Source organism: Orcinus orca, chromosome 1 (genome assembly GCF_937001465.1).
Source record: "Orcinus orca chromosome 1, mOrcOrc1.1, whole genome shotgun sequence".
Lineage (NCBI taxonomy): Eukaryota > Metazoa > Chordata > Mammalia > Artiodactyla > Delphinidae > Orcinus > Orcinus orca.
In genome coordinates, this window is record NC_064559.1 from 95,396,423 (window position 1) to 95,413,565 (window position 17,143).

At 61.2% G+C, this 17,143-nt stretch overlaps 11 non-coding genes across 11 annotated transcripts; 6 read left to right on the plus strand and 5 right to left on the minus strand.

Annotated features, from left to right (window-relative positions):
* Positions 1–1,494: 1,494 nt before the first annotated feature.
* On the minus strand, positions 1,495–1,565 carry TRNAG-GCC (transfer RNA glycine (anticodon GCC)). The gene has a single exon. It is a non-coding gene; the product is annotated as a tRNA-Gly (tRNA).
* Positions 1,566–2,700: 1,135 nt separating this feature from the next.
* Positions 2,701–2,783, minus strand: TRNAL-CAG (transfer RNA leucine (anticodon CAG)). Its single transcript has one exon. It is a non-coding gene; the product is annotated as a tRNA-Leu (tRNA).
* A 571-nt stretch (positions 2,784–3,354) lies between these two features.
* Positions 3,355–3,426, plus strand: TRNAD-GUC (transfer RNA aspartic acid (anticodon GUC)). The gene has a single exon. It is a non-coding gene; the product is annotated as a tRNA-Asp (tRNA).
* An 844-nt stretch (positions 3,427–4,270) lies between these two features.
* TRNAG-UCC (transfer RNA glycine (anticodon UCC)) lies at positions 4,271–4,342 on the plus strand. Its single transcript has one exon. It is a non-coding gene; the product is annotated as a tRNA-Gly (tRNA).
* Positions 4,343–4,624: 282 nt separating this feature from the next.
* TRNAE-CUC (transfer RNA glutamic acid (anticodon CUC)) lies at positions 4,625–4,696 on the plus strand. The gene has a single exon. It is a non-coding gene; the product is annotated as a tRNA-Glu (tRNA).
* Positions 4,697–9,058: 4,362 nt separating this feature from the next.
* On the minus strand, positions 9,059–9,129 carry TRNAG-GCC (transfer RNA glycine (anticodon GCC)). The gene has a single exon. It is a non-coding gene; the product is annotated as a tRNA-Gly (tRNA).
* Positions 9,130–10,268: 1,139 nt separating this feature from the next.
* Positions 10,269–10,351, minus strand: TRNAL-CAG (transfer RNA leucine (anticodon CAG)). Its single transcript has one exon. It is a non-coding gene; the product is annotated as a tRNA-Leu (tRNA).
* Positions 10,352–10,922: 571 nt separating this feature from the next.
* Positions 10,923–10,994, plus strand: TRNAD-GUC (transfer RNA aspartic acid (anticodon GUC)). The gene has a single exon. It is a non-coding gene; the product is annotated as a tRNA-Asp (tRNA).
* Positions 10,995–11,838: 844 nt separating this feature from the next.
* On the plus strand, positions 11,839–11,910 carry TRNAG-UCC (transfer RNA glycine (anticodon UCC)). Its single transcript has one exon. It is a non-coding gene; the product is annotated as a tRNA-Gly (tRNA).
* Positions 11,911–12,192: 282 nt separating this feature from the next.
* On the plus strand, positions 12,193–12,264 carry TRNAE-CUC (transfer RNA glutamic acid (anticodon CUC)). Its single transcript has one exon. It is a non-coding gene; the product is annotated as a tRNA-Glu (tRNA).
* A 4,353-nt stretch (positions 12,265–16,617) lies between these two features.
* TRNAG-GCC (transfer RNA glycine (anticodon GCC)) lies at positions 16,618–16,688 on the minus strand. The gene has a single exon. It is a non-coding gene; the product is annotated as a tRNA-Gly (tRNA).
* Positions 16,689–17,143: the final 455 nt, after the last annotated feature.

The following is a 17,143-nucleotide window of genomic DNA, read 5'->3' on the forward strand; positions in this document are numbered from 1 at the left end:
ATTAAATGCATAAATAAAAACAACACACTAAAGAAATAGGTGAAATAGGGGCTCTCATATGATCCAGCAATCCCCATCGCGGGTACACATCGGCAGAGGAGAGAAACTGTCATTTGAAGAGATCCATGCACCCCCATGTTCACGGCAGCACTACGGGCCACAGCCAAGACATGGACAAAACCCAAGTGCCCATCAGCCGATGGCTGGCACGGGAAGACGTGATATATATGTACTGTGGAATATTACTCAGCCATACAAAAGAGTGAGATACTGCCATTTGCACCAAGAAGGAGGGACCTAGAGTATATTACACTTAGCGACGTAAGTCAGGCAGAGAAGCACAAAGATACGGGGACTCTAAAGCGTACTACAAACGAACGTATGTGCCAAAGAGAGAGACACACAGACATAGAAAACACACTGTTCGTTACCCAAGGGGAAAGTGTAGGGCAGGGGAAATTCCGGAGCTGTGATTAACAGAGAGGAAATACTATACATAAAGCACACAAGCAACAAGGATTTACCGTACAGCACAGGGAACTGTATTCATGTGTCGTGATAACGTATAACGGAAAATAACCTGGAAAAGGACATATAACTGAATCACTTTGCTGTACACCTGAAAGTAACACAAAGTTTAAACCAACCATACTGCTACGAAAAGGAGAAGAAGACGAAGGGGAAAACAAGAGGGCAACGGGACAGAGGCAAGGGCAGGATCCTTGACAACGTAGGATTTGGAAAGGATCGGGGCGGGGGGGGGAAGTGGCGAGATAGGAGGTGGGAGGAGGGTGTTTGTGGGAATAGGCAGGAGGCTGAGGTGGTGGTGCTGGGGGGTGCTGTCCCGAGGGCTGATGCTGTTGGTGGGAGCAGAGGTTCAGGGGAGGGGGTGGTGTTTGTCGTGCTGATGGTGCTGGTGGCAGTAGCGGTGGAGGAGCGGGCCGGTGTTGGAAACGTGTTTCTGTTGAGGGTCAAAACGTGAATCTAGAGTGTAGTCTGCGATGATAGTGTGGACTTCTTTGGAACTCCTCGTGCAAGTGAGCGCTTTTGGGACTCTAGGAAACTGGGATGTATCGCTCCCAGAGGTGGCGACTTGCTTGCTGCTGGTTGTGCAAAGATAGTATAATTTTCGGAGTGAGGGCAGAGTGAGGCAGAGAGCTTGGACACGTGGCGAAAGGTGAAGAGGTTGGGCTGTGCGGGTGCCAGTGTGGGGTGTTCCTTACAGTGACAAGCGGGACACAAGCGGGGTCGGGGTCAGGAAGAGAACAAGGACAAGGAAGGGGTCTGGGCGAAAGAGTGGCTGAGCCCGCGAGGTGTCAGGTCCTGGAGGCCTGGCTCCCGGGTGTGTGTGGGGTGGGGGCGTCTGCGTGGGAAGGACAGGGGCCGGAAGGTGCGGTGGTGAGCGAGCTGTTGCAGGACCGGTGCCTTGAGTGTGGCAGCTGGGAAACCCAGCTCCGCTTTGGGGCTGCGGGCACCAAAAGGGGACGCTGCGTCTGCATGGGCCGGGAATCGAACCCGGGCCTCCCGCGTGGCAGGCGAGAATTCTACCACTGAACCACCCATGCACCGATGGCCGCCGGTGCCCGCCGCTGCCCCAGCGGCGCCCAACGCTGCCCCAGCGGCGCTCGCCGCCAACCGCCGGACCCTGGTCACTGGTCGCCCCGTGGGCATGGGCTCCATTTGAGCAAGAGGCCGACGGGCCACCTGAATGAGAGGCTCCGGGCACTCTGGCGACCCCAGGGCGCGAGGCGGTCGGAAGCACCGAAGGATGGAGGGACGCAGGCGGGCTCGGCCCGTCCTGCGCTTTCTCTGCCGTCCACGGGCTCGGCCCGTCCTGCGCTTTCTCTGCCGTCCACGGAGCCGATTGACTGTCGGTGTCGCCAGGCGAAGCCAGGAGGCGAACCGGCCTGGCCCGCGCCCGAATCCCGGTCAGGGCAGGCGAGGCGTGGCCGCTGCGGCTGAGCACCGACGTTCCTCTCAGCCGCCGCCCGGCTCCGACGCAGGCAGGCAGGCAGGCAGGTGTGGTCCGGCCAGGGTCCCAAGGCGAAAAAGCACCGAGGGCACGCACCACAGGCCGGCAAGACGCTGTCGGCGGCCACCTCGCTGTGGCTGTGGAGGGAATGGAATGGGCAGGCAGGCCGTTGGGTCTGGCGGGAAGGACAGGATGTTGGAAAGAGGGAGAGCTGCTGCTGGCGGAAGTGGAAGAAAGGCTGTGAGAACGAGTCCGCTGTTCACCAGGCAGAAGTCGGAGGGCGGGCGAGGCGTGGAGGGCTTTCCACACGCGGCCGTTCTGCGTGTGGCGGTGGGGGCGGGGTGGAGCGGGGGAGAGGCCGTGGGGGGGAGGGGCGAAGGCAGGCAGGCAGGCCGGAAGACCAGCAGCAGCAGCAGCAGCCGCCAGCAGGTGAGGAAAGATGTGCTGCGAAGGACTGAAGGGCTTCCTGGTGTGGGTGCAGGTAGGAAGGGGCGTAGGAGCTGGCGGGGAGGGCGTTTGTCCGGAAAGCCCGTGGCCGGAGGGGTTCGTAGCGGGCCGTTTCTGCCAGGCCCGCGGCCGTGGCTGAGAAGGTCCCGCGTCTGAGAGGCGTGGATGTCCGGGCCGCAGTTTGGAGAGGCGGCAAGAGTGCAAGGCGCGAACGGACTGGAAGGCAGTAAAGCGCTGCCATAGGGCCGGGTGCGTTTGTCGGGCGGGCCAAAAGGCTGGCTTGTCAGGAGTGGGATTCGAACCCACGCCTCCAGGGGAGACTGCGACCTGAACGCAGCGCCTTAGACCGCTCGGCCATCCTGACGGCGGGCCTGGGCGTGCGCGTGGCCGCTCGGCTGGCTGGGACCCGACGCGACGCGCAGCCCGGTGCCCTTGGCGGGACGCGGTGCTCCGCGCCAGGCGCGCGGCCGTGTGGGGGAGCGACGGAGCGGGCGCGCGGCGGCCGGCGGGGAGCAAGGCCAGACGACGCGCCTGGCTCCGCCGCGCTGGCGCCCTCGCCCAGCCCTGGCCCCGGACGGAGCCGGGCCGCGTCTTGCCAGCCCCTGCCGCCGGCCCCCACCCGCGCCTCTCCTCGCCGGCCGTGGCCAGGCGCGCACCCACCCCCTCCTCGCAGCCTTGCTTTCGGTCTCGGGCCCCCTCCTCCCGGCGCGATCCCCGCGTCGGAGGCAATAGGCAGCGCGCACTGGGAGCTTTCAGCGCCACTTGGGTCCGGGTCCCTGTCGGGTCGGGGGCTGCTGCTTTGGAGGACGCGGTTGGTGTGGCGTTGGGTCGGCTCGGGCACGTGCCGGGCGCCCGTGGTGGGCCGGGGCCGGAGGGCGGGGGGAGGCGTCGGCCGGCAGCCCGAGAGCGTCCGGGCGCGGGGGCGGTGGCCGCCGTCCTCGTTAGTATAGTGGTGAGTATCCCCGCCTGTCACGCGGGAGACCGGGGTTCGATTCCCCGACGGGGAGGCAACACGCCCCCTTTTGGTGGCTGGCGCCGCTCTCTGTCCCGCCGCCTATCTCCCAAGGACCCTGCTTGTCCGCCCTGTGCCCTCCGTCCTCCAGCGAGGCGCAGGGCCCCAGCGCGTGCCCAGCCTGCCCACCCTCGACCCCCTCCAGCCCTCCAGCCCTTCCTCGTCGCCGGGCACTCAGTCGCCACGGCCGAGCGACGGCCTCCTCTGGACACCACAAGCTCTCGATGACGTTGCGGCCCGCCCAAAGTGGCTGTCTCCGTGGGCTCCTTGCGTCGCGACGCAAGGCTGCGCAGCTATGCACAGCTGCATAGGTGCCCAGCTGCCGGGACGGGTGGGAGGCGGATGAGTGCCGTCCCCTGTCGGTGCGGGAAGTGGCCTGGCCAGGCGCCGGGTGGAGAAGGGCTTTGGCGAGCCGGGGTGCTGGAAGATGCGTGCGCCGGGGGCGGGGGCGGGCCGCGGCGTGGAGCCGAGGGACCTGGAGCAGCAAGGCAGCGAGAGCGCCACCCTGAGGCGATCGGGCGGGTGGTCTAGGGCAGCTTCGTGGGGCTGGCGCGGGTGGGGCGCCGGGGGGCCTTGGTGGCGTCTGTGACGTCACAGAGCTGCGGGCCGGCGTGGCGTCGGGGCAGGGCTGCTCCAAGCGGCGGCGGCGGCGGCTGAGGAGGAGGAGGAGGACGAGGAAGAGAAAGGGGAGCAGAAGGAGGAAGAGAAGGAGGAGGAGTCGGAAGAGAAGGAGTCGGAGGAGGAGGAGGAGGAGGAGGAGGAGGGGGAGGAGGAAGCGGCGACGAGAGTGCGCTCGGGCGAGCCCGGTGCCGGCGTCTCGGGGCGGCCCGGGCTGTGCAGCGTTGGTGGTATAGTGGTGAGCATAGCTGCCTTCCAAGCAGTTGACCCGGGTTCGATTCCCGGCCAACGCAGCGGGCTGACCTTTTGCCGCGCTGCGCGGGCGGCCGGCCGGCCGGCCGGGGCCCTGTGAGGGAGAGCTGGGAGCAGGGAGCCCGGTGGCCCTAGCGGCTCTTCTTGTGTGTGCGAGAAGCAGGCGCGCAGTGTTCTGAGGGTGCTGCGAGCAGGAAGGACGGGAGGACACGTGGATTGCCAGGGGCGGCGTGTGGCTGCACTTGGAAAGGCCGGGTCTTGGCGCCAAGGTGGCGCCGAGCGGCTGCTATGGGTCGAGCAGGAGCCGTGGTAGAGCCCGACGCTCCCTGGTGGTCTAGTGGTTAGGATTCGGCGCTCTCACCGCCGCGGCCCGGGTTCGATTCCCGGTCAGGGAAGCCTTTCTTCTTCCTCTCTACCTCACACCGTCCACATCCCACTTTTAGGCCACGCTTGCTCCGCGGCCTCGGCGTCGCGCCCTGCCCGACAACAGCCGCCCGGTGCCCTGCACCTGCAGCCCAAGCCCTGCCAGGCAACGTCCACCCTCCCTGCCCGGCCAGACCTTTTGGCCGCACTGGCGCGCGCCCACTCGAGGCCTTCGACGTCCCGTGTCTTCGTTTTCACACGCTTGCCTCAGCCCCAAACACGAATGGCCGGGGCGGCGCCTCTCCCCGCCGAGGCTGTGGCCACGAGCAAACGCCCCCGCCGGTGTTTGGACTCTCCAGCAGCACTGCTTCTCCCCCACGGCGACAGCGGCGGCGGCACCGACGGCGCTGTCACACGCGGTGCCTTCTGACAGCGCCGGATCCCCTGTGGAAAGGAGCACCGGTGGGCAGACGGGTGCTTCGCAACACCGCAGCAGGTTTCCTGAACGCCCTTGCCGGTGCCTTGGGGGTGGCTGACAGTGTGGGATGAAGGTGTTTGTGGCCGTGGTCGGTGGCCACCCCACGCGGGCTAGGGAACGGAGCAGAACGAGCCCATGGAGAGAGGGCGGCGGTGGGCCGCGTGCTGGGAGGTGCGAGGAAGGACCTGGGGTGTCTGGCTGGAGCGCGGGCAGGAGCGAGAGGTGTTGGGCTGGCGGGGACCTGGCCCGGGAGAGCGGCTGGCCGCTCAGGCAGGGGCTCAGCAGAAGCTTGGTGTGGTGGGGGCACCTGGCCCGGCACGTGTGTGCGGGTGGGTCAGATCAGGGGGCGGGGTGGGCCTGGAGTAGGAGTGAGTCTGAGGAGCGCTGGCAGAAGTGAGACTTCCGGGCAGGACATTTGACAGTCGGGCCTGGGATACAAGGGGCAGGTGGCGGGGAGAGGGGTCCGAGCCTCCGGGCTGGGGGGAAGGGCGGGGTGTGTGAACGGGCTGTGGGGCGTGGAAGATGGTGGGAGAGGACCCCTTCGCGGTGGGGTGGCGGGTGAGCGCCCCAGACTGGTGTGCTGTGCGGCAAGGTGGTCAGGCCAAGCAATGGGTTGTTACTGGGGGCGGTGGGTAGGAGGCGGGCAAGAGAACAACAGAAACGGAGCGCGCCACAGGGGCTAGGCGGGGTCCGAATCGGGTGGGGGCATTCTACTGCCCCAGAGACACACATCACCTCTCATCGGGAGAAACCATCCAGTCTCAGGTGTGTGTGGTGGCGGGGGTCGGGGGAGGAGGGGTTGAGGTTGAAAGAGGCCAAGGGAGAGGTCCCGTCTGATCCAGCAATCCCACTCCTGGGTGCGTAGCCGGAAATGGCGAAACAAGAGTTCAGAAAGGCACAAGCACCTCCATGTTCACAGCGGCACTATTTGCACTAGCCAAGACGTGGAAAAAACCCAAGTGCCCGTCAACGGGTGGCCAGTACAAGAAGAGGTCGTATCTATGTAGTACGAGCTATCACTCAGCCGTCAATAAAAAAGAATGAACTATTGCCATTTGCTGCCACAAGACTGCTCCCCGAGAATATTACGCTTCGTGAAGTATGTCCGACAGAGAAACACAAAGATACGTGGAATCTCAAAAGTACTACCACTGAATCTGTGTGCGAAACAGAAACAGGCTCACAGACCTGGAAAACACAGTGATGGTTACCCGAGGGAAAAAGGAGGGGTGGAGGGATAAATTAGGAGCTCGATGAACCGATACACAGTACTTCATATAAAGGAGATAAGCAGCAAGGATTTACAGAATAACACAGGGAATGATATTCAATATCCTGCAATAACCTATACTGGAAATCAATCTGAAACAATATTAGACATGGAAAACAGTATCCCCTTTGCTGTACACCTGAAACTAACTCAATGTGGTTAATCAACTCTTCTTCCTAAACCACAAGTACTAGTCCTTAAAAGTAAGTAAGTAAATAAATAAATATATAAATAAATAAATAGGAGGAACTGAGCCATCAGATGATCCAGCAATCCCCGTCGTGGGTACACAGCCGCCAAAGAGAAAAACTGTTGTTTGGAGAGATCCACGCACCCCCGTGTTTGTAGCTGCGCTACGTGCCACAGCCAAGACACAGAAAAAACCCATGTGCCCATCAGCAGTCGGCTGAGAGAAAAGGATGTGGTATATATGTACTGTGGAGTATTACTCAGCCATTTCAGAAAATGAAATATTGCCATTTGCCACAATAAGGATGGTCCTAGAGACCATTACACTTGGTGAAGTAAGTCTGACAGAGAAGCACAAAGATACGTGGAATCTAAAACGTAATAGAAAAGAATGTATGTGCAAAAGAGAAACAGACTCCCAGACAGAGAAAACACACTGATGGTTACCCGAGGAGAAAGGCAGGGGTGGAGACATAAATTAGGAGCTGCGATGAACAGATACACCGTACTTCATATAAAAGACATAAGCAGGGGGCTTCCCTGGTGGCGCAGTGGTTGAGAGTCCGCCTGCCGATGCAGGGGACACGGGTTCGTGCCCCGCTCCGGGAAGATCCCACATGCCGCGGAGCGGCTGGGCCCGTGAGCCATGGCCGCTGAGCCTGCGCGTCCGGAGCCTGTGCTCCGCAACGGGAGAGGCCACAGCAGTGAGAGGCCCGCGTACTGCAAAAAAAAAAAAAAAAAAAAAAACACATAAGCAACAAGGATTTCCAGTATAACACAGGGAATGATATTCAATATCGTGTAGTAAGCTATCATGGAAAGCAATCTGAAACGTTATTAGACATGGGAAACAGTATCTGCTTTGCTGTGCACCTGAAACTAACTCAATATTGTTAATCAACTTTTCTTCCAAAATTACAGCTAGTCGTTCTTATAAGTAAGTAAGTAAATGAATAAATAAATATTAAATGCATAAATAAAAACAACACACTAAAGAAATAGGTGAAATAGGGGCTCTCATATGATCCAGCAATCCCCATCGCGGGTACACATCGGCAGAGGAGAGAAACTGTCATTTGAAGAGATCCATGCACCCCCATGTTCACGGCAGCACTACGGGCCACAGCCAAGACATGGACAAAACCCAAGTGCCCATCAGCCGATGGCTGGCACGGGAAGACGTGATATATATGTACTGTGGAATATTACTCAGCCATACAAAAGAGTGAGATACTGCCATTTGCACCAAGAAGGAGGGACCTAGAGTATATTACACTTAGCGACGTAAGTCAGGCAGAGAAGCACAAAGATACGGGGACTCTAAAGCGTACTACAAACGAACGTATGTGCCAAAGAGAGAGACACACAGACATAGAAAACACACTGTTCGTTACCCAAGGGGAAAGTGTAGGGCAGGGGAAATTCCGGAGCTGTGATTAACAGAGAGGAAATACTATACATAAAGCACACAAGCAACAAGGATTTACCGTACAGCACAGGGAACTGTATTCATGTGTCGTGATAACGTATAACGGAAAATAACCTGGAAAAGGACATATAACTGAATCACTTTGCTGTACACCTGAAAGTAACACAAAGTTTAAACCAACCATACTGCTACGAAAAGGAGAAGAAGACGAAGGGGAAAACAAGAGGGCAACGGGACAGAGGCAAGGGCAGGATCCTTGACAACGTAGGATTTGGAAAGGATCGGGGCGGGGGGGGGAAGTGGCGAGATAGGAGGTGGGAGGAGGGTGTTTGTGGGAATAGGCAGGAGGCTGAGGTGGTGGTGCTGGGGGGTGCTGTCCCGAGGGCTGATGCTGTTGGTGGGAGCAGAGGTTCAGGGGAGGGGGTGGTGTTTGTCGTGCTGATGGTGCTGGTGGCAGTAGCGGTGGAGGAGCGGGCCGGTGTTGGAAACGTGTTTCTGTTGAGGGTCAAAACGTGAATCTAGAGTGTAGTCTGCGATGATAGTGTGGACTTCTTTGGAACTCCTCGTGCAAGTGAGCGCTTTTGGGACTCTAGGAAACTGGGATGTATCGCTCCCAGAGGTGGCGACTTGCTTGCTGCTGGTTGTGCAAAGATAGTATAATTTTCGGAGTGAGGGCAGAGTGAGGCAGAGAGCTTGGACACGTGGCGAAAGGTGAAGAGGTTGGGCTGTGCGGGTGCCAGTGTGGGGTGTTCCTTACAGTGACAAGCGGGACACAAGCGGGGTCGGGGTCAGGAAGAGAACAAGGACAAGGAAGGGGTCTGGGCGAAAGAGTGGCTGAGCCCGCGAGGTGTCAGGTCCTGGAGGCCTGGCTCCCGGGTGTGTGTGGGGTGGGGGCGTCTGCGTGGGAAGGACAGGGGCCGGAAGGTGCGGTGGTGAGCGAGCTGTTGCAGGACCGGTGCCTTGAGTGTGGCAACTGGGAAACCCAGCTCCGCTTTGGGGCTGCGGGCACCAAAAGGGGACGCTGCGTCTGCATGGGCCGGGAATCGAACCCGGGCCTCCCGCGTGGCAGGCGAGAATTCTACCACTGAACCACCCATGCATGCACCGATGGCCGCCGGTGCCCGCCGCTGCCCCAGCGGCGCCCAACGCTGCCCCAGCGGCGCTCGCCGCCAACCGCCGGACCCTGGTCACTGGTCGCCCCGTGGGCATGGGCTCCATTTGAGCAAGAGGCCGACGGGCCACCTGAATGAGAGGCTCCGGGCACTCTGGCGACCCCAGGGCGCGAGGCGGTCGGAAGCACCGAAGGATGGAGGGACGCAGGCGGGCTCGGCCCGTCCTGCGCTTTCTCTGCCGTCCACGGGCTCGGCCCGTCCTGCGCTTTCTCTGCCGTCCACGGAGCCGATTGACTGTCGGTGTCGCCAGGCGAAGCCAGGAGGCGAACCGGCCTGGCCCGCGCCCGAATCCCGGTCAGGGCAGGCGAGGCGTGGCCGCTGCGGCTGAGCACCGACGTTCCTCTCAGCCGCCGCCCGGCTCCGACGCAGGCAGGCAGGCAGGCAGGTGTGGTCCGGCCAGGGTCCCAAGGCGAAAAAGCACCGAGGGCACGCACCACAGGCCGGCAAGACGCTGTCGGCGGCCACCTCGCTGTGGCTGTGGAGGGAATGGAATGGGCAGGCAGGCCGTTGGGTCTGGCGGGAAGGACAGGATGTTGGAAAGAGGGAGAGCTGCTGCTGGCGGAAGTGGAAGAAAGGCTGTGAGAACGAGTCCGCTGTTCACCAGGCAGAAGTCGGAGGGCGGACGAGGCGTGGAGGGCTTTCCACACGCGGCCGTTCTGCGTGTGGCGGTGGGGGCGGGGTGGAGCGGGGGAGAGGCCGTGGGGGGGAGGGGCGAAGGCAGGCAGGCAGGCAGGAAGACCAGCAGCAGCAGCAGCAGCCGCCAGCAGGTGAGGAAAGATGTGCTGCGAAGGACTGAAGGGCTTCCTGGTGTGGGTGCAGGTAGGAAGGGGCGTAGGAGCTGGCGGGGAGGGCGTTTGTCCGGAAAGCCCGTGGCCGGAGGGGTTCGTAGCGGGCCGTTTCTGCCAGGCCCGCGGCCGTGGCTGAGAAGGTCCCGCGTCTGAGAGGCGTGCATGTCCGGGCCGCAGTTTGGAGAGGCGGCAAGAGTGCAAGGCGCGAACGGACTGGAAGGCAGTAAAGCGCTGCCATAGGGCCGGGTGCGTTTGTCGGGCGGGCCAAAAGGCTGGCTTGTCAGGAGTGGGATTCGAACCCACGCCTCCAGGGGAGACTGCGACCTGAACGCAGCGCCTTAGACCGCTCGGCCATCCTGACGGCGGGCCTGGGCGTGCGCGTGGCCGCTCGGCTGGCTGGGACCCGACGCGACGCGCAGCCCGGTGCCCTTGGCGGGACGCGGTGCTCCGCGCCAGGCGCGCGGCCGTGTGGGGGAGCGACGGAGCGGGCGCGCGGCGGCCGACGGGGAGCAAGGCCAGACGACGCGCCTGGCTCCGCCGCGCTGGCGCCCTCGCCCAGCCCTGGCCCCGGACGGAGCCGGGCCGCGTCTTGCCAGCCCCTGCCGCCGGCCCCCACCCGCGCCTCTCCTCGCCGGCCGTGGCCAGGCGCGCACCCACCCCCTCCTCGCAGCCTTGCTTTCGGTCTCGGGCCCCCTCCTCCCGGCGCGATCCCCGCGTCGGAGGCAATAGGCAGCGCGCACTGGGAGCTTTCAGCGCCACTTGGGTCCGGGTCCCTGTCGGGTCGGGGGCTGCTGCTTTGGAGGACGCGGTTGGTGTGGCGTTGGGTCGGCTCGGGCACGTGCCGGGCGCCCGTGGTGGGCCGGGGCCGGAGGGCGGGGGGAGGCGTCGGCCGGCAGCCCGAGAGCGTCCGGGCGCGGGGGCGGTGGCCGCCGTCCTCGTTAGTATAGTGGTGAGTATCCCCGCCTGTCACGCGGGAGACCGGGGTTCGATTCCCCGACGGGGAGGCAACACGCCCCCTTTTGGTGGCTGGCGCCGCTCTCTGTCCCGCCGCCTATCTCCCAAGGACCCTGCTTGTCCGCCCTGTGCCCTCCGTCCTCCAGCGAGGCGCAGGGCCCCAGCGCGTGCCCAGCCTGCCCACCCTCGACCCCCTCCAGCCCTCCAGCCCTTCCTCGTCGCCGGGCACTCAGTCGCCACGGCCGAGCGACGGCCTCCTCTGGACACCACAAGCTCTCGATGACGTTGCGGCCCGCCCAAAGTGGCTGTCTCCGTGGGCTCCTTGCGTCGCGACGCAAGGCTGCGCAGCTATGCACAGCTGCATAGGTGCCCAGCTGCCGGGACGGGTGGGAGGCGGATGAGTGCCGTCCCCTGTCGGTGCGGGAAGTGGCCTGGCCAGGCGCCGGGTGGAGAAGGGCTTTGGCGAGCCGGGGTGCTGGAAGATGCGTGCGCCGGGGGCGGGGGCGGGCCGCGGCGTGGAGCCGAGGGACCTGGAGCAGCAAGGCAGCGAGAGCGCCACCCTGAGGCGATCGGGCGGGTGGTCTAGGGCAGCTTCGTGGGGCTGGCGCGGGTGGGGCGCCGGGGGGCCTTGGTGGCGTCTGTGACGTCACAGAGCTGCGGGCCGGCGTGGCGTCGGGGCAGGGCTGCTCCAAGCGGCGGCGGCGGCGGCTGAGGAGGAGGAGGAGGACGAGGAAGAGAAAGGGGAGCAGAAGGAGGAAGAGAAGGAGGAGGAGTCGGAAGAGAAGGAGTCGGAGGAGGAGGAGGAGGAGGAGGAGGAGGGGGAGGAGGAAGCGGCGACGAGAGTGCGCTCGGGCGAGCCCGGTGCCGGCGTCTCGGGGCGGCCCGGGCTGTGCAGCGTTGGTGGTATAGTGGTGAGCATAGCTGCCTTCCAAGCAGTTGACCCGGGTTCGATTCCCGGCCAACGCAGCGGGCTGACCTTTTGCCGCGCTGCGCGGGCGGCCGGCCGGCCGGCCGGGGCCCTGTGAGGGAGAGCTGGGAGCAGGGAGCTCGGTGGCCCTAGCGGCTCTTCTTGTGTGTGCGAGAAGCAGGCGCGCAGTGTTCTGAGGGTGCTGCGAGCAGGAAGGACGGGAGGACACGTGGATTGCCAGGGGCGGCGTGTGGCTGCACTTGGAAAGGCCGGGTCTTGGCGCCAAGGTGGCGCCGAGCGGCTGCTATGGGTCGAGCAGGAGCCGTGGTAGAGCCCGACGCTCCCTGGTGGTCTAGTGGTTAGGATTCGGCGCTCTCACCGCCGCGGCCCGGGTTCGATTCCCGGTCAGGGAAGCCTTTCTTCTTCCTCTCTACCTCACACCGTCCACATCCCACTTTTAGGCCACGCTTGCTCCGCGGCCTCGGCGTCGCGCCCTGCCCGACAACAGCCGCCCGGTGCCCTGCACCTGCAGCCCAAGCCCTGCCAGGCAACGTCCACCCTCCCTGCCCGGCCAGACCTTTTGGCCGCACTGGCGCGCGCCCACTCGAGGCCTTCGACGTCCCGTGTCTTCGTTTTCACACGCTTGCCTCAGCCCCAAACACGAATGGCCGGGGCGGCGCCTCTCCCCGCCGAGGCTGTGGCCACGAGCAAACGCCCCCGCCGGTGTTTGGACTCTCCAGCAGCACTGCTTCTCCCCCACGGCGACAGCGGCGGCGGCACCGACGGCGCTGTCACACGCGGTGCCTTCTGACAGCGCCGGATCCCCTGTGGAAAGGAGCACCGGTGGGCAGACGGGTGCTTCGCAACACCGCAGCAGGTTTCCTGAACGCCCTTGCCGGTGCCTTGGGGGTGGCTGACAGTGTGGGATGAAGGTGTTTGTGGCCGTGGTCGGTGGCCACCCCACGCGGGCTAGGGAACGGAGCAGAACGAGCCCATGGAGAGAGGGCGGCGGTGGGCCGCGTGCTGGGAGGTGCGAGGAAGGACCTGGGGTGTCTGGCTGGAGCGCGGGCAGGAGCGAGAGGTGTTGGGCTGGCGGGGACCTGGCCCGGGAGAGCGGCTGGCCGCTCAGGCAGGGGCTCAGCAGAAGCTTGGTGTGGTGGGGGCACCTGGCCCGGCACGTGTGTGCGGGTGGGTCAGATCAGGGGGCGGGGTGGGCCTGGAGTAGGAGTGAGTCTGAGGAGCGCTGGCAGAAGTGAGACTTCCGGGCAGGACATTTGACAGTCGGGCCTGGGATACAAGGGGCAGGTGGTGGGGAGAGGGGTCCGAGCCTCCGGGCTGGGGGGAAGGGCGGGGTGTGTGAACGGGCTGTGGGGCGTGGAAGATGGTGGGAGAGGACCCCTTCGCGGTGGGGTGGCGGGTGAGCGCCCCAGACTGGTGTGCTGTGCGGCAAGGTGGTCAGGCCAAGCAATGGGTTGTTACTGGGGGCGGTGGGTAGGAGGCGGGCAAGAGAACAACAGAAACGGAGCGCGCCACAGGGGCTAGGCGGGGTCCGAATCGGGTGGGGGCATTCTACTGCCCCAGAGACACACATCACCTCTCATCGGGAGAAACCATCCAGTCTCAGGTGTGTGTGGTGGCGGGGGTCGGGGGAGGAGGGGTTGAGGTTGAAAGAGGCCAAGGGAGAGGTCCCGTCTGATCCAGCAATCCCACTCCTGGGTGCGTAGCCGGAAATGGCGAAACAAGAGTTCAGAAAGGCACAAGCACCTCCATGTTCACAGCGGCACTATTTGCACTAGCCAAGACGTGGAAAAAACCCAAGTGCCCGTCAACGGGTGGCCAGTACAAGAAGAGGTCGTATCTATGTAGTACGAGCTATCACTCAGCCGTCAATAAAAAAGAATGAACTATTGCCATTTGCTGCCACAAGACTGCTCCCCGAGAATATTACGCTTCGTGAAGTATGTCCGACAGAGAAACACAAAGATACGTGGAATCTCAAAAGTACTACCACTGAATCTGTGTGCGAAACAGAAACAGGCTCACAGACCTGGAAAACACAGTGATGGTTACCCGAGGGAAAAAGGAGGGGTGGAGGGATAAATTAGGAGCTCGATGAACCGATACACAGTACTTCATATAAAGGAGATAAGCAGCAAGGATTTACAGAATAACACAGGGAATGATATTCAATATCCTGCAATAACCTATACTGGAAATCAATCTGAAACAATATTAGACATGGAAAACAGTATCCCCTTTGCTGTACACCTGAAACTAACTCAATGTGGTTAATCAACTCTTCTTCCTAAACCACAAGTACTAGTCCTTAAAAGTAAGTAAGTAAATAAATAAATATATAAATAAATAAATAGGAGGAACTGAGCCATCAGATGATCCAGCAATCCCCGTCGTGGGTACACAGCCGCCAAAGAGAAAAACTGTTGTTTGGAGAGATCCACGCACCCCCGTGTTTGTAGCTGCGCTACGTGCCACAGCCAAGACACAGAAAAAACCCATGTGCCCATCAGCAGTCGGCTGAGAGAAAAGGATGTGGTATATATGTACTGTGGAGTATTACTCAGCCATTTCAGAAAATGAAATATTGCCATTTGCCACAATAAGGATGGTCCTAGAGACCATTACACTTGGTGAAGTAAGTCTGACAGAGAAGCACAAAGATACGTGGAATCTAAAACGTAATAGAAAAGAATGTATGTGCAAAAGAGAAACAGACTCCCAGACAGAGAAAACACACTGATGGTTACCCGAGGAGAAAGGCAGGGGTGGAGACATAAATTAGGAGCTGCGATGAACAGATACACCGTACTTCATATAAAAGACATAAGCAGGGGGCTTCCCTGGTGGCGCAGTGGTTGAGAGTCCGCCTGCCGATGCAGGGGACACGGGTTCGTGCCCCGCTCCGGGAAGATCCCACATGCCGCGGAGCGGCTGGGCCCGTGAGCCATGGCCGCTGAGCCTGCGCGTCCGGAGCCTGTGCTCCGCAACGGGAGAGGCCACAGCAGTGAGAGGCCCGCGTACTGCAAAAAAAAAAAAAACACATAAGCAACAAGGATTTCCAGTATAACACAGGGAATGATATTCAATATCGTGTAGTAAGCTATCATGGAAAGCAATCTGAAACGTTATTAGACATGGGAAACAGTATCTGCTTTGCTGTGCACCTGAAACTAACTCAATATTGTTAATCAACTTTTCTTCCAAAATTACAGCTAGTCGTTCTTATAAGTAAGTAAGTAAATGAATAAATAAATATTAAATGCATAAATAAAAACAACACACTAAAGAAATAGGTGAAATAGGGGCTCTCATATGATCCAGCAATCCCCATCGCGGGTACACATCGGCAGAGGAGAGAAACTGTCATTTGAAGAGATCCATGCACCCCCATGTTCACGGCAGCACTACGGGCCACAGCCAAGACATGGACAAAACCCAAGTGCCCATCAGCCGATGGCTGGCACGGGAAGACGTGATATATATGTACTGTGGAATATTACTCAGCCATACAAAAGAGTGAGATACTGCCATTTGCACCAAGAAGGAGGGACCTAGAGTATATTACACTTAGCGACGTAAGTCAGGCAGAGAAGCACAAAGATACGGGGACTCTAAAGCGTACTACAAACGAACGTATGTGCCAAAGAGAGAGACACACAGACATAGAAAACACACTGTTCGTTACCCAAGGGGAAAGTGTAGGGCAGGGGAAATTCCGGAGCTGTGATTAACAGAGAGGAAATACTATACATAAAGCACACAAGCAACAAGGATTTACCGTACAGCACAGGGAACTGTATTCATGTGTCGTGATAACGTATAACGGAAAATAACCTGGAAAAGGACATATAACTGAATCACTTTGCTGTACACCTGAAAGTAACACAAAGTTTAAACCAACCATACTGCTACGAAAAGGAGAAGAAGACGAAGGGGAAAACAAGAGGGCAACGGGACAGAGGCAAGGGCAGGATCCTTGACAACGTAGGATTTGGAAAGGATCGGGGCGGGGGGGGGAAGTGGCGAGATAGGAGGTGGGAGGAGGGTGTTTGTGGGAATAGGCAGGAGGCTGAGGTGGTGGTGCTGGGGGGTGCTGTCCCGAGGGCTGATGCTGTTGGTGGGAGCAGAGGTTCAGGGGAGGGGGTGGTGTTTGTCGTGCTGATGGTGCTGGTGGCAGTAGCGGTGGAGGAGCGGGCCGGTGTTGGAAACGTGTTTCTGTTGAGGGTCAAAACGTGAATCTAGAGTGTAGTCTGCGATGATAGTGTGGACTTCTTTGGAACTCCTCGTGCAAGTGAGCGCTTTTGGGACTCTAGGAAACTGGGATGTATCGCTCCCAGAGGTGGCGACTTGCTTGCTGCTGGTTGTGCAAAGATAGTATAATTTTCGGAGTGAGGGCAGAGTGAGGCAGAGAGCTTGGACACGTGGCGAAAGGTGAAGAGGTTGGGCTGTGCGGGTGCCAGTGTGGGGTGTTCCTTACAGTGACAAGCGGGACACAAGGGGGGTCGGGGTCAGGAAGAGAACAAGGACAAGGAAGGGGTCTGGGCGAAAGAGTGGCTGAGCCCGCGAGGTGTCAGGTCCTGGAGGCCTGGCTCCCGGGTGTGTGTGGGGTGGGGGCGTCTGCGTGGGAAGGACAGGGGCCGGAAGGTGCGGTGGTGAGCGAGCTGTTGCAGGACCGGTGCCTTGAGTGTGGCAGCTGGGAAACCCAGCTCCGCTTTGGGGCTGCGGGCACCAAAAGGGGACGCTGCGTCTGCATGGGCCGGGAATCGAACCCGGGCCTCCCGCGTGGCAGGCGAGAATTCTACCACTGAACCACCCATGCATGCACCGATGGCCGCCGGTGCCCGCCGCTGCCCCAGCGGCGCCCAACGCTGCCCCAGCGGCGCTCGCCGCCAACCGCCGGACCCTGGTCACTGGTCGCCCCGTGGGCATGGGCTCCATTTGAGCAAGAGGCCGACGGGCCACCTGAATGAGAGGCTCCGGGCACTCTGGCGACCCCAGGGCGCGAGGCGGTCGGAAGCACCGAAGGATGGAGGGACGCAGGCGGGCTCGGCCCGTCCTGCGCTTTCTCTGCCGTCCACGGGCTCGGCCCGTCCTGCGCTTTCTCTGCCGTCCACGGAGCCGATTGACTGTCGGTGTCGCCAGGCGAAGCCAGGAGGCGAACCGGCCTGGCCCGCGCCCGAATCCCGGTCAGGGCAGGCGAGGCGTGGCCGCTGCGGCTGAGCACCGACGTTCCTCTCAGCCGCCGCCCGGCTCCGACGCAGGCAGGCAGGCAGG